Below are 19003 nucleotides of genomic sequence, written 5' to 3'. Positions count from 1 at the left end.
ATGGTAAAAGAGATGAGGGATATAAGGAAGACAATGGACAGCCATAAAGAAGAACTTGAAAACTTGAAAAAAACAAATGGCAGAATTTATGGTAATGAAAGGAACAATTAGAAGAGACGAAAAACACAATGGCGACTTCCAACAGTAGATTTGAAGAGGCAGAAGAAACGGTTAGTACACTAGAGGAGAGGACATGTGAAATTCTACTTGCAAAATAACAGAAAAGTAGGGGAAAATATCAGCAGGGTCACAGGGAACTGAATGACAACATGAAGTGCATGAATATACGTGTTATGGGTGTCTCAGAAAGAGAAGAGAAGGCAAAGGGGACAGAAAGAATAATGGAGGAAATAATCACTGAAAATTTTCTCTTTATGAAAAACATAAAAATACAGATCCATGAAGTACAACATACCCCAAACAGAATATATCTGAATAGACCTACTCCAAGATGTTTACTAATCAGACTATCAAATGTCAAAGACAAAGAAAGAATTCTGAAAGCAGCAAGAGAGAAGCAACTTATTACATTCAAAGGAAGCTCAGTAAGTCTATGTCTCGATTTCTCAGCAGAAACCATGGAGGCAAGAAGGCAGTGGTATGATATATTTGAGATACTGAAAGAGAAAAAACTGCCAAGTAAGAATTATATATCCAGCAAAACTGTCCTTGAAAAATGAGAGTTTAAATATTTTCAGACAAACAGACACTGAGAGAGTTTGTGAACAAGAGACCTGTTCTACAAGAAATACTAAAGGGGGCACTATGGTAGAAAGGAAAACACAGGAAAGAGAGGTCTGTAGAAGAGTGTAGAAATAAAGACTACTATACTTAGAGAAAAAACTAAGATATGATATATAAGAATAAAATCATGACATATGCAACAACATGGATGAACTTTGAGGAAATTATGTTGAGTGAAATTAGCCAAAAACAAAATGAGAAATATGGCCTCACTAATACGAGACAATACTAACGAGTGAACTTTGAGACTTAAAGTTCCGAACACAGGTTATGAGGAGATAGAAAGAGAGTAGAGAGTATTTGATGCTGAAGAAGTATAGAATGTTCATCACAATTGATTGTAAAGATCCAGAAATAGCTAGCACAACACCATCTGATGGTAGCACAATATTGTATGTATACCAAACAAAACTGAATGTGAGTATGGCTGAAAGAGGAAGGCTAGGGGCAAGTATGACACATAAACCCTGGGACTGTATAATTTAGTGAAACTAAATGATTTCCAACGAATGGAGGCTACCTAAAGTGCATTTACTGATGAAAGGGTGAACTGCGGTGTATACATACAATGGAACACTAAGTTGTCAGGCATGCAACTAGGTGAATGAATCTTCAGGCCATTAAATTGAGTGTCCCAGTGCCTGTCCATGAAAAAAAAAAAAGTATTTGCAAAGTCCCCTTGAGAGACTGGAGAAAAATGAGGAAATATTAAACTTATCCACCTGGGTAAGTCTTGATATTCTTGCAAGCACTGGAGACTACAAATCTAATAGGCCAAGCCCTCGATGTTGGGGCTTGCTTCATGAAATTAATTCCTGCAAAGGAGAAGCTAAGGCTACTTATGATTATGCTTAAGAGATACAACCCAGGAGAACTTCTTTTACTGCTCAGATGTAGCCTCTCTCTCTAAACTAACTCTGCAAGTAAATTCCCTGCCCTTGTCACCCTGTGCAACATGACTCCCAGGGGTGTAAATCTCCCTGGCAATGTGGGATGACTCCTGGCGGTGAGACTGGCCCCGACATACCGGGATTAAGAAAGATTTCTTGACCAAAAGTGGGAAGAGAAGGGAAACAAAGTTTCAGTGGCTGAGAGATTTCAATTAGAGTCAAGAGGTCATTCTGGAGGTTATTGTGCATTATGTAGCTATCCTTTTTCATTCTTGGTGTATTACAGTAGCTAGAAGGAAATGCCTAAATTGTAATTCAGGAGCCTTGATTTTTGAAGATGACTATATAACTATATAGTTTTTATGATGTGACTGTGTGATTGTGAAAATCTTGTGAATGACACTCCCTTTATCCAGTATATGGTCAGATGAGTACAAAAATAAGGACAAACAAACAAACAAACAAACAAATAAATAAATAAATAAAGGGGGTGGGGGTGGGGATAAGGGATATGGGAAGTTTTGGGTTTTGTTTTTTTTTTTTGAGAATCCAGCTTTGACCTTTATTCAAGAGACCAGATGGGTTGCACAGTAATCTGGCTGCCAGCCCTGACGTCAGGCAAAGCTGGAGACCCATGATCTGGCCTTCCTTTGCCCTGAGGTGCAGCCTCTGTCCCAGGCTATGGCTAGCAGCCACCACAGGTTCAGGTGGGAGGGGGCCTTGAGGGATTGGATGCTGCTATTAGTTCATTAAAAAGAAAAGAAAAATACCAAGGGTCTGTGTTTCCCATGACGGGTGGGAGTATGATTTCTATACAATCAATCCATCATCTGGGGCAGAAGGGCACACCTGGGTAGGCTACTTCTTGGCTTTGGCAGAACTGCATGGTGGGGTGATGGGCTGGGCCCCAGGGTACAGGCCACTGAACTGCCCATATTTCCCCTTGTTCTTGTCAGCGGGCTTGAGGATCTGGAAGGAGCATATGAGGGTCCCATCCATGCTCATCATGTCGTCCTCACTGTCAAATTTGCCACAGTAGTTGGGAGCTAAGAAAAGTGTCACCAGCTGCTGCTTGGTAAAGAACTCATAGCCATCTGTTACCATCTGGCGCACGTGACAGATGAGGTCCAAGTTGTGCTTGTGTAGGAACTTAGCTACCACCTAAGCCCTGAAAGTAAAGAAGACCTGTGGTCGTTCTTGCCCCAGCCCTGCATGTCTTTGTTGGGGTCCGATGACAGCAGGCTGCACAGTAGGCTCTGGTCAGGCACATCTGTGGGCTATGTGATCTGCTTCATGGACTGCAGGTCCAGGGACAGGCCTCCATGGCAGCAGATCTTCTCGTCAACTATTGCCACAATAGGTAGGCAGTTGAAGCAGTCAGTGAAGGTTTTCCATAGTTTAATGTTGTAGCATCTCTTGCACTCGTCACAGAAGCTGTAGATGCAGATGATGCTGGCAAACTCATGGTTCCCACAGAGCAGGAAGAAGTTCTCAGGGTACTTGATCTTATAGGCAGGCAGCAGGCAGATGGTCTCCAATGACTGCTTGCCTCGGTCCACATAGTCTCCCAGGAAGTGGTAGTTGCTCTCTGGTGGGAAGCTGCCATACTCAAACAGCTGCAGAAGGTCATAGTATTGACCGCAGATGTCATCACAGATCTCGAGGGGCGCCTCTAACTCCAGAAGAACGGACTGGTTCAGAAAAATCTTCCGGGATTTGAGGTACAGCCCATGGATCTAGTCTCTGTCAGCTGCACATTCTTTCTAGGCCATGAACCCTGCATTTTCAGCAGGCTCCCAATGACAGAGTCCAGGTTGAGCTTCTCACTGTTGGACATGGCAGTGCTGCTGTTCCAGCCTTGCAGCTCCAGGGCTGCTGCTGCCTCCTGCTCTCCCATCGCCTCCTACTGGCCTGGGGTATGGGAAACTTTGAATGTTCATTATTTAACTTTATTTTTATTCTTATTTTTATTGTTTTTGTAGTAATAAAAATGTTTTAAAAACTTAATATCTTCTTTTATAAAATGTGGATGTGGCCCACATGAAGCACTTCTCACATCCATTCTAACCCTAATGGGCTATGATCTTAATATGGTATTAAATAGTTTTAGTCAAGTCACCTGCTGGTTTCTCGCCCTAGATGTAACACAACCCAGCAACAACATAACAAGTCTGAAACTATAACTTTACTATTTGTTTCTGCTTTTGGTGAGGTAAGATAAGCCAGAAACAAAAGAACAACAATAGTATGGTCACCTTTAGAACATGCTTATGAGAAAACAGGTGCCTATATGGTAAACTTTTAGAGCAGACATATTATGCCTGTAGTGGTGATTATTATTTCTGGATTTCAAGAGGCTGTTATATATATATATATCACCTGATATTTAGAGATATGAATGAAGCCGCTCAGGATGGGGTTAAAGTAATTCAGAACACAGCGGTAAGGAAGACTGTGTATATTTTAGAACCACACATACTCTTTGAGACCAAAGGAAGAAAGGTTTATTTGGTCTGGAACTGAAATTTTCTGTAGCGCATAATCTAACTCAACCTATCTATATAGCTAATTTGAACAACAGAAATACAGGGAGCCCAGAATAAGAAAGAGGTCCTTTAATCCTGTATAGATTATTGTAATGTCTGGAAACATCCTAGAGTACATTAAGCAGATAATCAAAAAGCATTGGCAAAGTCCGAGGGATGGGTGAAAGAATATAGAACTATCAAACCTTATCATCAAGGAATTCTTGATACTGTGTCAAACTTTAAGGACACCCAAATCAATAGACTATACCCTCAATCCTGAGGCTTACTCTTGTGAAGCTTATATAGGTAGCATAGAAGCTTTAACTACCTACAGGCATGCCTGTAAACTATCTATAGGCATGCCTAAGAGTTACTTCTGGAGGACCTCTTTTGTACTCAGGTGTAGCCTCACTCTCAGGAAGACCAACTCTGCAAGTGAAATCATTATCCTCCCCCCTACATGGGACATGACATCTAGGGGTGCAAGTCTCCCTGGAGATGTGGGAGATGACTCTCAGGGATGAATCCAGATCTGGCACCGTGGGATCAACAATTCCATCCTGACCAAATCAGGGAAAAAGAAGTGTAAAAAATAAAGTATCAGTGGCAGAGAGAGTTCAAATAGAGTCCAGAGGCTATTCTGGAGGTTGTTCTTTATACACAAGCTTCAGTTAGACCTTGCTACTTACTGTAACTTGTCAAACCCCAACCAGAACCATTCTAGCCAATCCTAAAGAACATCTAGGGCAATATATAAGATTCTACAAGGGTTCCATGTACTAGAATAACTTTCCAGAAACCTACAACCTCCAGAAGGGTCCCTGGTCCAGATAAACCCTGAAACCTAGAGGGCCCAGCCTCTCCAGAACATCAGATAGTTCCATCTCCCTGCCCCATATTAGTGACAAACCCATGCCAAACACTGAAATATGTTCTACAACTAATTGTGGTGATGTGCTTTGAAATTTATTGGTTTTTTTTTGTACATATGCTATTTTTCACAAAAAAAGAAGGAAAAATGTCGATTGTGATGGTAAAAAAATATTTATACCTTTTAGCCTCTTATTTTCTGGAGCAGCTAGAAGGAAAAATCTGAGACGATTGTATGGTAGTCCATGACAAACTCTGGGATCTGTCCTGTAACTACATGTTGAAGAGTGCTTTGAAAACTATTGATGTTTTCTTTCTTTGCTTTGTATATATGTTATACTGTACAATAAAAAAGTTAAAGAGAAATTGGTTTGCAAAATATGATCTTTTTAAAATATATATATATATTTTTTATTTTACTATTTTTTTTTTTGCATGCTGTGTGGCGGGATCACATTTCATTATTTTACCATGTGAGTATCCCATTATTGCATCACCATTTGTTGAATTTTGTTTGTTTTGTTTTGGGGGGAAGGAAATCGAACCCAGGTTTCCCGCATGGCAGGCAAGAATTCTACCACTGAATTACCCTTTCACTCCCCGAGACCCATGTTTTTAAAAAAGAACTAACATCAAGAAATTAAAAAAATACATATATCTGAAATGTGCCACCATCCTGATAAAGCACTGACATAATTAATTCCACACAGGTTTGAGAATGCTATGAGGTACCAGTATTTAACACAATCATTGCAGGACTAAAAAATTACAAATATAAATATATAGCACTGACTATTGCTTTCCTGAGGTATAACTGACATATAATAAACTGTACATATTTTAAAATGTACAATTTGATAAGTTTTGACAAATGCATATATATACTCATGAAACTATAGAGTACTGTTTTTTAAAATAATATTTTAATAATTGCTATAATTGAGAGTTAATACATATAGGTATTATGTGAAGTGCTTTATATGTATTACTCCACTTAATTCTCATAATAACCCTACCAGATAGGTATTATTATAATCCCTATTTTAAAGATGAAGATACTAAGGCTTAAGAATATTAAGGAAGTTTGCCCAAGGTCATATAAGTACTGAGCCAAAATTCAAATTTAGGCAGTCTTATTTCAGAGCCATTTTAAAAGTATTTAATTAAGTATTCAATCAAACCTTTAAGCCTGTATTTATGTTGTCTTACAGTCTGATAAACAATAATTACTTTCTTTAGCTTAAATATACACCTGATACCATCAATTTATCAGGTACTACCTTAAGTGCATGGCACAATATATGTCTATAACATGTGACAACTCTACAAATTAAAGATTATTATGATTTTATATACCATACAACAGCCTTAGACAGACAGAGTAACTTGTCCAAGGTTAATAAACTACTAAATGGCAAACCATATCTGACTCCCAAGCTCATGATCTTTCTTTGCATCATTATTTTCAATTACTTTTAAGAGTAAAGCGACCTGAATATGGCTGTTGGCTCACCTCTTTAAGTTTTTTAGATGCTCACTATTCAACAGTACAGACTTCAGAGGCAGCTTTAAGACAAATTGAATTGTGAGGCTGAATTTTCTTTTATTGCCAACCAGAGTACAAGTTGAAAAAGCCTATTTATTTTTATTCACAATTCAAGCTGTTATTTTTCTTTTTAAATTACTTATGTGCTAGAAAAGTCACAGAGCTTTAATTTGTGGCAGGTTGAAGCAAGCTTATTAAGAATGCTAGTTACCAAGTGCACATTCACTTGTCTGGACTAGCCCACCGCCACATTCTTGTAGCAGGGTTAAATAGCAGTTTAGTTACCTCACAGAAAAGCACACTGTTAAAAAGGAAGTGACTAATAATATTCAGGAACCAATGGAATTATAAGAGACGTGCAAGTCGATATCAATTATCTACAAAACTACCGTGTAAATAGCTCAAAAACTGTATTCTCTGCTTGGCCTTGCTGTGTTATAGTCCTCAATTGATTTGGCAAGTGTTCTAGTTTGCTAGCTGCTGGAATGCAACATACCAGAAACGGAATGGCTTTTAAAAAGGGAAATTTAATGAGTTGCTAGTTTACAGTTCTAAGGCCAAGAAAATGTCCCAATTAAAGCAAGTCTATAGAAATGTCTAATCAAAGGCATCCAGGGAAAGATACCTTGGTCCAAAAAGGCCGACAAAGTTCAGGGTTTCTCTCTCATCCAAGAAGGTACATGGTAAACACAGTCACGGTTTCTCCCTCATCTGGAAGGGCACATGGTAAACATGGCATCATCTCCTAGCTGCTTCTCCTGGCTTCCTAATTCATGAAGCTCCCCCGGAGGCATTTCCTTCTTCATCTCTAAAGGTCGCTGGCTGGTGGACTCTGCTTCTCGTGCTTACGTCGTTCTGCTCTGCTCTCTCTGAATCTCCTTCATTCTCCAAAATGTTTCCTCTTTCATAGGGCTCCAGAAACTTATCAAGACCCACCCAGATGGGTAGAGACATGTCGTTACCTAATCCATCTTAACAACCCTTCTTGATTAAATCACATCTCAAGGGAGATGATCTGATTACAGTTTCAAACACACAGTATCGAATAGGGATTATTCTGCCTTTATGAAACGGGATTTTGATTAAAACATGGCTTTTCTAGGGGAAATGCATCATTTCAAACCAGCACAGCAAGTTAGTAAGGTTTAATGAAACAAATACCAACAGTTACAAATTCTGAGATTTTTTGTTATGTACATAAAACATGAATGCTACCATGTGTGGAAGCAGAGTTGGAAAAAACAAGGATCGCTGCTAGAGATAACTTTGCTTCAGACTTAAAGTATATTACAGGTGGATAGGTCCTTAAAACTGATCAATTTCAGTAGACCACAGATCTTGAAGCTTTAATAAGTGCTGCTGCCACACAGCAACTCCAGCTCCATTCAAAGTTAGAAATGGGAATTTCCAGAGAGGAGTCAGGAAATTCTTAATTACTTCTATTAGTAGCCCCCCCCAACAGATTCCAAATGAAGCACAGTTTCTCCTCATAAAAAGATCTAATCTTCCCATTTAACAAGGGAAAAAACCGAGGTGTAGAAAGGTAAAGTTGTTTGCCCCAAGTCTTATATCTTAATGACAGCACAAAGTGTGTTCTCTTGAGCTGTAATCTAGCTCTTTCTACTAAACCTCAATTTTGTTCTTTAAAGATTTTATAATTAGTTGTAAAATATTAATAACTACATTTGTTAAATTATCTTAATTTCTAAAAAAACTTTAGAAAATATTTATGAAATAATTTAAGATGCTACTGATTTTTGTTATTGTTTGTTTTAATCTGCTGGTTCTCTGAAAAACAAGGAGAACCATCTGATGCTATTTTTCCACATTGTAATTTCCCAAGATTTTGCACACTGATTTAACAATATCGCTAGCGTTTTCTACCAAAAGGAAGTTGCTCAACACAGAAGTTTTTTCTTAATCTTGTAACATATCAAAACCCCTAAAACCAGATTATGCCATAAGGAGTAAAAGAGTTGATCATTACAACAAAATTAGCAAAATTTCTAAACAGATACACGTTCATTAGTTAAATATATAGGCATCACAACATTCTTGGATTTTATTATTTATTGATTCAAGTGAGTACATTAGAAGAGTTTCTGAAGTACTTCAGAACACTAGAGTACTTCTGAGAAGCATGAAGTGAGAAGTTAGAAGTAATACAGCATTGTTTAGATCAGCCTAATGTTGCTTAGTGGCATAATTTCTTCCACACCTATTTAGAGGAGATGGTCAAGTTTCCTCATATAAAAGCGCTAGCCTCAGATAGGTGAGTTAAGTAATTTGCAAGACAACTTAAATTCAAGGAATCTATTTCAGTTAAATCAAAATGTGTGCTTTAAAGTCAGTTCTTTGGCTCACAAGCCAATAATCCACACTGTAAATTAAGAATGGTCCTTGTTTCTCAATTCCTTTCTCTATGCTTTGTTCCATTTAATTGCTTGGGAGCACCCTCTGGTGGAGGGCAGAAGAGGGAAAAGAACATACTACATTTATTACCTCTAATCAATAAGCCTGATAGAGAATAAAAGAGAACTGAAACACGTGCAGATTTCTCTTGCCCCAACATTCTTCCCCATAATTACTTGATAATTTAGAGCTAGTTGCTGAATAAGTTATATTAACCATACAGTTACACAAATTCTATAACTTAATCATTCAAATATTTATTAAGTTCCTATCATAACCCAGGCATTGTGCTAGGTGGTGCAGATACTAGGATTGAGTTCCTGCCTTTAAGCAGCTCACAGTCAAATGAGGGAGAAAGTATACAGACATTATGAAACAGCAGGATAAGCAGTATGATTCAAACTTGTACACAGTGCCATGTGAGAGCATAAAGAGGCCTTTAATTCAAAGTAGGTAGATTGTGGAAAGCTACTGGAGAAAGTAATATTTGAGCTGAGTTTGGGGAAGGCTAAACAGTAGATCATAAAAGTTCTACATATAAATAAATGTGCTTGCCAATTCTTTGAAAACATATGGGAAGTAGCCATAGTAAACGAAAGAGCACTGGACTTGCATCCTGCCTTTGCTATGTAATGTAATTTTCCCAGAGAAGTCGCCTGACCTGATAAGACCTTAGCTTTCTTATCTAAGAAATGGGAATAATATATTTATTGACAATATCACAAAGATGAAAAATGAAATAGTGCCTAGGATAGTACACTTAAAAATTATTATTTTCCATACCAAAGAAATCCAAAACAGACTGACTAATAATTAGTAAAATATTTTCTTTGTAGGTGAAGAAAATACATTAAAATTATTTAAGGGTTTCTTTTCTCTTCCCAAGAGCTTGTTGTATAGCATTCTTCTAAATGCCATTCATTAGAGTATGTTCTATTTAGATACACTGTGTCTCTGATTGTGTCCAAGAGCCCATTTATGACATTAGTCACTAATCAAAATTGAGATTTTAAAAGATATGTTAAAATGTGAATTCCAAAATTAGAACTTGCTATAGGATTCCCATTCAATTCTTATAAGATGAACTTAACTAAAATTAAGAGATAGACAACAGCTACTGGGAAGACAGGAAAGGTATGTCCGTATGTGCTGCCGTGGCTTTGGGAGAAAAGTTGGGCCTAAGAAGAAACCTTCAGCTTAAGTACATGTAACCAGCTATAAGCCACTTTTATTCTGTTGCCATCATTATAACAGAGCAAGTATTTTTCTTTAATGTCTTTAGGCTGCATGTTGTCCTTTTACAACTTCTTCCATCAATGTTACCTGTGATAGTTGCTTTACTATGATTCCATATGTGTAAAACATTTGGTACACTGATACATGGCAAGAACACAGTACATGGATCAAGGGTCCTCGGTTAAAATACTAAATCTGACTCTAATCATTGTTTGGCCTTGATCAAGTCTGTTCTTTCAGCTTTATCACCTATAAAGTGAAAAAATTGGACTAGATGATTTCCAAGTTCTTGCCTTGCACCACCTTTTCAGTCTGATGATCCAGGCCATAACCGGGTATACACTTTCTACCATCTCTCATACTATTTTTTTTATATTGCACAGGTATATTTGCACAGTGATCCAAAAATGTGCCTTGCACCTGCCTACTCCTAGGCTTGCTCATGCCATTACTCTTGCCTGTGGTTCACCCCAATTCTTTTCCACCTGCATACTTCATAGCTATGTGAGGACTGTATGAGAAAATTTAAGTGAAAGTACTTCTTCAAAACTCAACTAAAACTTCCATTTCCTTACGGAAGCCTTCTATAGCCACCTCAACCTCAAAATCTCTCTAGCCTCTAAAAACACTTGGTGTCTTTTGGTAATCAATCATACTCAGCGACATTTACCAGAATCCCAGGGGGGAGCTGAGTAAAAGGAGGCATTGGGAATGTTATAGGTAAAGGTTTAACTTTAGGCTAAAGCTTGGGCCACAAACTTGGACTTGATTAAGAGGAAAGCCAAATTCCTAGGGCTCAAAACTCAACCATCCTATATTTGTGGAAGACTGCCCAGGTCACATCCTGTATGACATTTCTGTTACCAGGGAGAGGAGGTCAGAAGAGAGGCAGCAAAACTGTCTCAATGGGTGCAAGGGATCAGGGGACCTGCTGCTCTAGGAGGTAAAGTGGGGAGAAAGTGCACCGCTGAGTAAAGAAGTAACTCCACACCCAAAAAGCATCCCTAAGTCTCCTGAATCATTTGCATTTGTGACAAGGAAGTTTCTGGAAAAATGCGTTTCACTGAAAGGCAATTTCTTTGGTAGCCAGGTCACTATATTTCCTTGGAGAAGTATAAAAGCACAGTGATTGTGAAACTGGACTCCAAAGCCATACTTGCAAGCGTTCCAAATCCTGGCTCTGCTGGTTAGTAACTGTATGACTTTGGACAACTCTCTTAACTTCATGGTGCCTCAATTTCCTCCTCTGTAAAGAAGGAATTCTAACTTATAAGATTGTTGTGAAGGTTAAAGAGACATATATATTTATGTCTGATGGCAGGAATTTTTTACTTATAAATCTGGGGAACCAGGCATCACCAAAACAGTGTGTAAATATTTGTTGAGTTGATTTGTGAACAACTTCAAACAGATAATTACCCTTTGTACTAAACTTGTTTTAAGTAGCATGCAAAATACTATTATACATTCACTTAACTAATAGTTACTGAGCACCCACTCACTATATGCCAACAACTCAGTTGAGAGCTAGGGACATAGCCAATGACAAATAGTTTCTGCTTTGATGCAGCTAATGGTTTCCTAGGCTTTGTGAATAAAGTGTAGACCATTCTGGCTGTATTTTCTTCTTCTATACCCAAGCTTTGTTATCCCATCATAAGAGTGGACTTGACTTATTGTGCCAAATTCCCACTGCATAGATAAGGAAAGTGAGGCTCCTATTGTCACCTAAGATAGTGGAGCTAATAAATAGCAAAGCAGAATCAGAATGAACTTGTTAGCTTCCACCTTCTTTTAATGACATCTCTCCACTTCAAATGTGAACTAATCTCGCTAGACTGTTAAGCTTTTAATTTATTGGGTATATGGTAAAGCTGAACTATGGAAAATAGTTAAGGAACCTAAATTAGATTACCCAAAATACATAACTATTTTAAGGCATATAAAAATGATGAAAAAAAAACCGAAAGCAACTTTATGCTGTAAAAATCTCAACTGTTTTTTTGCATTGTTGGCTTCTATAGCCTGGAAATTCATAAAGAAAATTTTACTTAGATATCTCTATACTTCTCAGGTCAGGCATACATAATTATTACATCATTTGAATTATTTTATGAGTAAATTAAATATACGTTTAAAATACTGCTTTCAAAGACAATGATAGCAGATAGTACTTGGAAAACAGATTGAAAAATATTTATCAAGTTTTCCCTGGATTCTACTCTACTCAAATACTAGGGCTTATATGATAACCTTCAATTTCTTCAGCTCGTTCTCATATATTTTCCTGTTTCATATTGGCTAATCCAATAAAATGAACACCTCTCAAAGTAACTGAACACCAAACTTTCGAGCGTTTTTCTAATTGTGAAAGTATCCTTTTCCAGAAGAGAATATAATTTTCCACACACTACTTGAGATTTCACACTATAATGGCTTACCAAAAGAAGCATGAAAATTTTTTTGTTACCAAATGTACTTCATATAAACAAAATACCAAAAGTATTAAAATTTTTAAATGCACGACTTACAATAATTTCTATTTCATGATAATTGTCATTATTGTTTAACAAGTCTCTATGAAAATCTCTTGAAAGGTATTCAGAAGTTTATGTTAAAAGGGTGAAAAATCTATCTTAGGTGCTGTGTGTTCAGGTTATGAAAGCACCAGTGCTTATTTTAACTCCCACAAAGTGTTGCAGAGATAATTACTGCTGACAGCTTTATTCAAGGTTCATTTCACTTTTTCTGCTATTTTTCTCTGGTTAGAAGTTCAACAGAGCCCATGGGAAGCCACACCCCTCACACCTGTTAAGCTTCTTCATGTTACGGAGGGCCAGTATGGACATGTCACTTCAAATTAGCATTGTACCAGCGCGCTAACTGTGACAATTACTTATCACAGGTTTAACTTAAAAAAAAAAGTTTCTAATTCAACCACAAAAACAGTGTCACAGAATGTAATTTAAACCTGTTAAAGCAGTGTATATAAAAAATAATCAGAGAACCACAGAATAGGTTCCCAGGGTTGAGTTTTATGCTGTAAGTGAATTATGCAGGAATGCTATGCAACTGAGCATTTCCTTTAAAACAAAACCAAACCAAAAAGGTAAACAAGTCAGAGCAAGCAATTACACTTTACCAGCTGGCAATGGTGATGAGTGAGTGTGTTTCTTTACGTTTTCTCATGGTTCTCTTTCAAGACTTGAGTATCTGATTCATTTTTGATAACTATTTTGTGTCATGTAATTAAGACTAATTCAATCATGAAATTTCCAGCTAAAGCAAAGCAGCTACTTCTATATTTACTAAAGGAAAAGATAAAGCTTTATACTAGGAAGGAAGGAAGCATTCTCTTCTAAAATTTTTTTTTACCACTTGCAAACCATAAAAATATCATTAGAGAATGCAGACATTACCACAAAATGAAAAAGAAAGGAAAAACCTCACACTCTAAATGTGTTTCAAGCTAGTGATTATAAGCCTCTCTGTTTCAAGCGTAAAATCTCAGAATTACGCCACCTCTAAAAGACCTGGGATGGTTGGAAGCAGTTGATACAGACTGCTGTGAGGCTAATTGTGGATCTTGAGTTAATTACTCTCTCCTGATAGGGGATTTAAGACATAAATAATAATTTAAAAAAAGATCTTTTACTCCATTTTTACTTCAATTTGGACTCAAGGAAATACTGAATGATAATGTCTAAACTCTGGGTACTCATTTTTTACCGCTATTAGTTAGATGTAGATACAGAAAGTCTGAGAAATATGTCCACATCATATTGATGCTAAAGTGTACCTGCAAATTAACAGTGACTGTGTCTGTATTTCCTACAATGTGCACAATTTGATTCAGTAAATGTCCATTGTTCACTATCTGGTCAGAGTTAACAGAAATTCAGTGTTTTTACACACACACACACCAACAGCCTGGCTGGAAGGCTTGAAACAGAATCTAAAAGTATTAAACACTCAGGAGAAGCAAAACAAAAAATAATGATGCTGAGTAGGAATTTAACAGAAGAAATTAATTGCTCATTTGCAGAACCACCAGTGAATAGAATCATTTCCATGGTAATCATGGTATGGCGACATAATTTCTGCATCTCAACAGTTCAACAAATTTTAAAACCCTCATACACATGAAAGTCACAGTAGAAATGCAGATTTTTTCTCAAGCCAAAATACAGATTAGGCCTTTTCTGCTTAAAAAAAAAAACCCTTCAAAATATTTTTCTTTATCTTCTAACATTTAGAAAGTCACTTATTAATAAAAACATAGGAAATACTGATTGTAATAGTCTAGGATCTTATCAAAACAAGCCCCTTGCCTTATGCTATAATCACAATACAGTCACAGAAAATCAAGACCAAATCTTTAGGGAGCAGGTAGGTGATTTTACCTCAAGCTAGCTCTCAATTTTAAGTTTGCTAAAGAGGTTTTGTTAGAGGAAAAAAACTCATATTTTAAAGAGCAACTGCATTATCAATGGTGATTTCAGCTCAGCATAACCACAGAAGCTTCAAATATGCAAGGAAACATCTCAAGCCTGCTTTGTATGCACAAAGAGTACCATCCAGCCATTTGGCACATATCTTGTCAATAGTAGAATGCCATTTACCCCCCAACACTGCGGAACTCTTTGGATAGCAAACATAAGTGCTCTGGATATTTTTCCAGCAGCATCTAATTCCTTGGCAAAACTCAGGCAGCTATGCTAACTGCAATGGTCTCAGAACATGGACACAGTGGTATTGGACATGTTGTCCTGGCTATTCCTCCTGGGAAAAACAGAGTCTGAATTAACTACACTGAGCTAAACATATCAGTATAAATGGGTGCTATGTAGAGACCAGAAAAAAATAATTTCATGTTGCTGGTTAATCCCTGACTGGCCCATCCCGGTCAAGTGATTTTTCTCCTTCTGCTCAACTGCGATAGCCTTTATTATCAACCTTTTGAATTCTTGCTTTGTAGTTCTTTCACTTTTGTCTGGGTCTGTGTTTGGGTATTAGACTTTAAGTTCCTTGAGGACATGACCTAGGTTTTAAATTCTCATTCTTAGCTCCCACAGGGTGTAGAAGGGTGGTTTGTATAGGCAAGCCATGCGATAAACGTCTACTGACTAATTTAAATGCTTGTTTTCGCTCATTTCTTTGCCAAGATAAAATATAAATGATACTTAAAATTTTCGTAAGTCATGCATTATCTGTGTAGTCCCATAACATAAAGCCTGGAAATCATTCCAAAAATTACTAAAACACATCATCAGAATATAGCAACTTTTGACTGACCTTCTGGGCCTACTGAAAAAGTAAGGCTTAAAAGAGTTCTGTGAGACAGATGTTAAATTTAACTCAGTAGTCATTAATGATTTGAATGCACAAGTCAAATAAGTAAAACACCAACATAATTTGAACTTGATGAATTTGATGTTTTGAAAAGGCTAGTAGGTTCATTTCATATTTAATGCTTCTGTATAATTATTTTGCTTCCTAATATATTTCATTTCTGTGGCGTTTATGAGAAGAGTAATTCAAATGTCATTTCAACTCTATTCTGTTAAGACAGAATGACTCATATTAAAGGATGTATAATGTAGCTAATAAAAACATTTTCAGATTGTCATAGAAACTCTCTAATAATGTACATGAGACACAAAAGTATTCCAACCTGTTTTAATGTTCCACATAAGAATATAATACACCTATATTACTTTAATATTAATTACATTTTTTTGACTCATACACAGGTAAAAACATGAGCCAAGTAATTCCTCTACATGCATGTGTATACATTTACTTACTGCTTCCCTGGCTCTTGTAAACATACAAGGGAATGATCTGGTACATTAAAAAACAAAACAAAACAAAAAGCAAGATGGGAAAATCCTCAAATTGAATAATCTTTGAGGAAAAAAACTTTGACATGATAAAATAGGCTCCATTCTCAAATTAACCATGTCTTCTGTGGGCAGATTCACACCAGGCACACTTATAACAATACCACAAATTTGGTGTAAAATGAAAGCTGTGCTGACATAGTAACTCTCCAAAATGGCACGAACCATTTTTGTGTGCTAGTCATAAAATTCTATTTTTCAAACAACGAATCAATCTGTAAATTTGAGCCAAATAAATTTACTGAGAAGTACTACAGTTAAAAAAAGAAGAAAAACATTAATGTGAGAATAACAAAAATGAAAAATGGAATGATTTTTTTCAGAGGTGAAGGATAAATAATTTTATACATTACTTGGATCAAAACATAGTAGTAATATATATATATAGTAGTAATATTAAAAGTCTTGATTCAAAAAGAAAGCAATACAAAATCTCCAGAGATCTTTCAGGAAAATGAAAGAAGATGATTGGAGAATTAATGAAAGCTTTATTTCTTCAGGGACACTAATACAGTTGTCATTCAGGAGCCATATACAGCTTGAAATTTACCCATTTTTAATTGATCCATTTCATTTTAAAAATAAGCATGTATTAGAATTATATGGTATTGAGAATTTTACAATAGAGAGGAACCACGGAGGTGGGGGTAAGGAGGGCAGTGGAGAGAAAGGAAAAGGATTTCAATATTCATTGGGCTCTCACTATTTGTCAGACACTTTAAATGCATGTCTCTCCTCTGTATCCCCCTCTCCACTAATTACAAAGGGCTCTGAGGTAGATATAATTACTACCATTTTAAATACAAGGAAACAGAAGTCCTGAGAGAGTATTTGCTCCCAGTAGTGTAGGGATTTATTTCTAATTCAAGTTGATCTGACTTCCAAGTCTATTATCTTTTCATCCAGATAAAAGAAATGAACTTTTATCTAGCCAGGCAGTTCACATTTACTATATCCTTTAATCCCAAAGTTGCTATTATTCCCATTTAACAGATGAGGAAACATGGGCTACAGATATTCACTAATCTGTCTATGGTACTTCAAGATCTTCTATTACACAATCATGCATATATTTTATTGTATAACTCATTTTTCTAGTAAAGAAGCAAATGTCCAGAGGACTTTGTAGCTTGCTCAAGTTCAAAACTGGTCAGTTGTAAAGGGAAGAGGATAAACTGGGCAATCAGGCTTCAATGTATCACATTCTTTTCAAACTCTATCATTCAAGATACTTTAACACACATGACACTACTGCTTAATCCAAGAGCCTCCTACTCGATGCCTTATGAATTCTTTCCTAGCTAAAATGACAATCAAACCCTTTTGATAGAACCAAGATATCATTACCCATACTAAGCCTTCTCCAATTTCTTAACACTAAAATCCTTAATCAGTCTGTCCTTGGAGGGAAACCCATCATTCTCTCTCTCTCTCTGGTCTTGGAAATCCATACTACACCCTATTCTCTGCAAACACCACCCATCATTGGTACTCATTAATACCACCTTGTCCTACACCACATCCCTGATCTTAACAGTTTGCAACTTCACTCAATCTTATCTGTATTAAATTTTATCTCCTCAGAACCTCGAGTATAAATGGGCTCAACAGATGCACCAAGCTTAAATCAGCCAACGCCAAGGCTTGAAATTTCTGCTAAAAACATTCACTTATTTTAATTTTGGCATTCAGGGACAATGTTCCAATTTTAATTTAGTTTCTAATTTTTAGAAATCTTGGTTTAGGTTAAACTTCAAAAAATTCATCATAAATCAACCAGAAAGGCTATGTGGTTCTGTGGGATACATATTGCTACGCAAGGCACAAGAATGGGGTGCTAGTTCAGACTCCATAATTTTCTAGCTGCATAACCTTGTCAAAGTCATTTACCTCTCGGAACTTCAGTTTTCTTATTTGTAAAAGAAAAACACTAACTCTTCTGCTAGATTAAAAAGAGTATGAAAGAAAAATGAATTAGTCTGTCTGGAAGCAGTTTAAAACTGAAAAATAGGCGAATGGTACTATTACTTCAACATTTACTAGGTTCATACTATGAGTTAAACATCAGCATTATCATATCTTAAACTTTTCATATGTTTTATCATTTGCCATAGTAGATTCCAAAGGAAAATGCAAATGCCATACAGTACGTAGATGTGCAATAAAAACATCTGAATATTTAGTTAATCTTTATGAGACAATAAGAGCTCTGACTAGTCAACTAGAAATGCACTCTCCACTCTGTATAGCATTCCGGATCCTGCTACTGACTTGAGCCATAGCAGCAATAGACAGAAGCTACTATTCCAACATGAATTTGACTTCACACAATTTTTCACACTTTAAAGTCTAACCATCCCTCTTTTTGTGGTCACTCTTCTAATCACTCAGTCAACAAATACCATCTGTAAGTACCTTCTAGATGCTTAAGGTTAGAAAGAGAAAAAAAGTAGTATTCCTGTCTTTGAGACAGAATAAAGTTATAAAGTATGTAACAACATGGATGGACCTTAAGTTCATTATGCTGAGTGAGATTAGCTAGAAACAAAAGGACAAATACTGTATGGTCTCACTGATATGAACTGACATTAGTGAATGAACCTGGAGAATTTCAGCTGGTAACAGAGACCATCGGGAGATAGAAATAGGGTAGATATTGGGTAACTGGAGCAGAAAGGATACAGATTGTGCCAACAGGACTGATTGTAAAAATTCAGAAATGGATAGCACAATACTACCTAACTTTAATACAATAATGTTAGAACACTGAGTGAAGCTGAATGTGAAAATGATAGAGGGAGGAGGCCTGGGGGCACAAAGAAAATCAGAAGGAAAGATAGACGATAAAGGCTGAGATGGTATAATCTAGAAATG

General features: G+C 36.6%; 1 protein-coding gene and 1 pseudogene across 7 annotated transcripts in view; both read right to left on the bottom strand.

Annotated features, from left to right (window-relative positions):
* FAF1 (Fas associated factor 1) overlaps nt 1–19003 on the bottom strand; it is a 667255-nt gene that overhangs the window by 226447 nt on the left and 421805 nt on the right. The window lies entirely within an intron of this gene.
* LOC143674254 (serine/threonine-protein phosphatase PP1-alpha catalytic subunit pseudogene) lies at nt 2200–17558 on the bottom strand (annotated as a pseudogene).

This window comes from Tamandua tetradactyla, chromosome 2 (genome assembly GCF_023851605.1).
Source record: "Tamandua tetradactyla isolate mTamTet1 chromosome 2, mTamTet1.pri, whole genome shotgun sequence".
Classification (NCBI taxonomy): Eukaryota; Metazoa; Chordata; class Mammalia; order Pilosa; family Myrmecophagidae; genus Tamandua; species Tamandua tetradactyla.
This window is presented reverse-complemented; position numbering and strand designations above follow the sequence as displayed.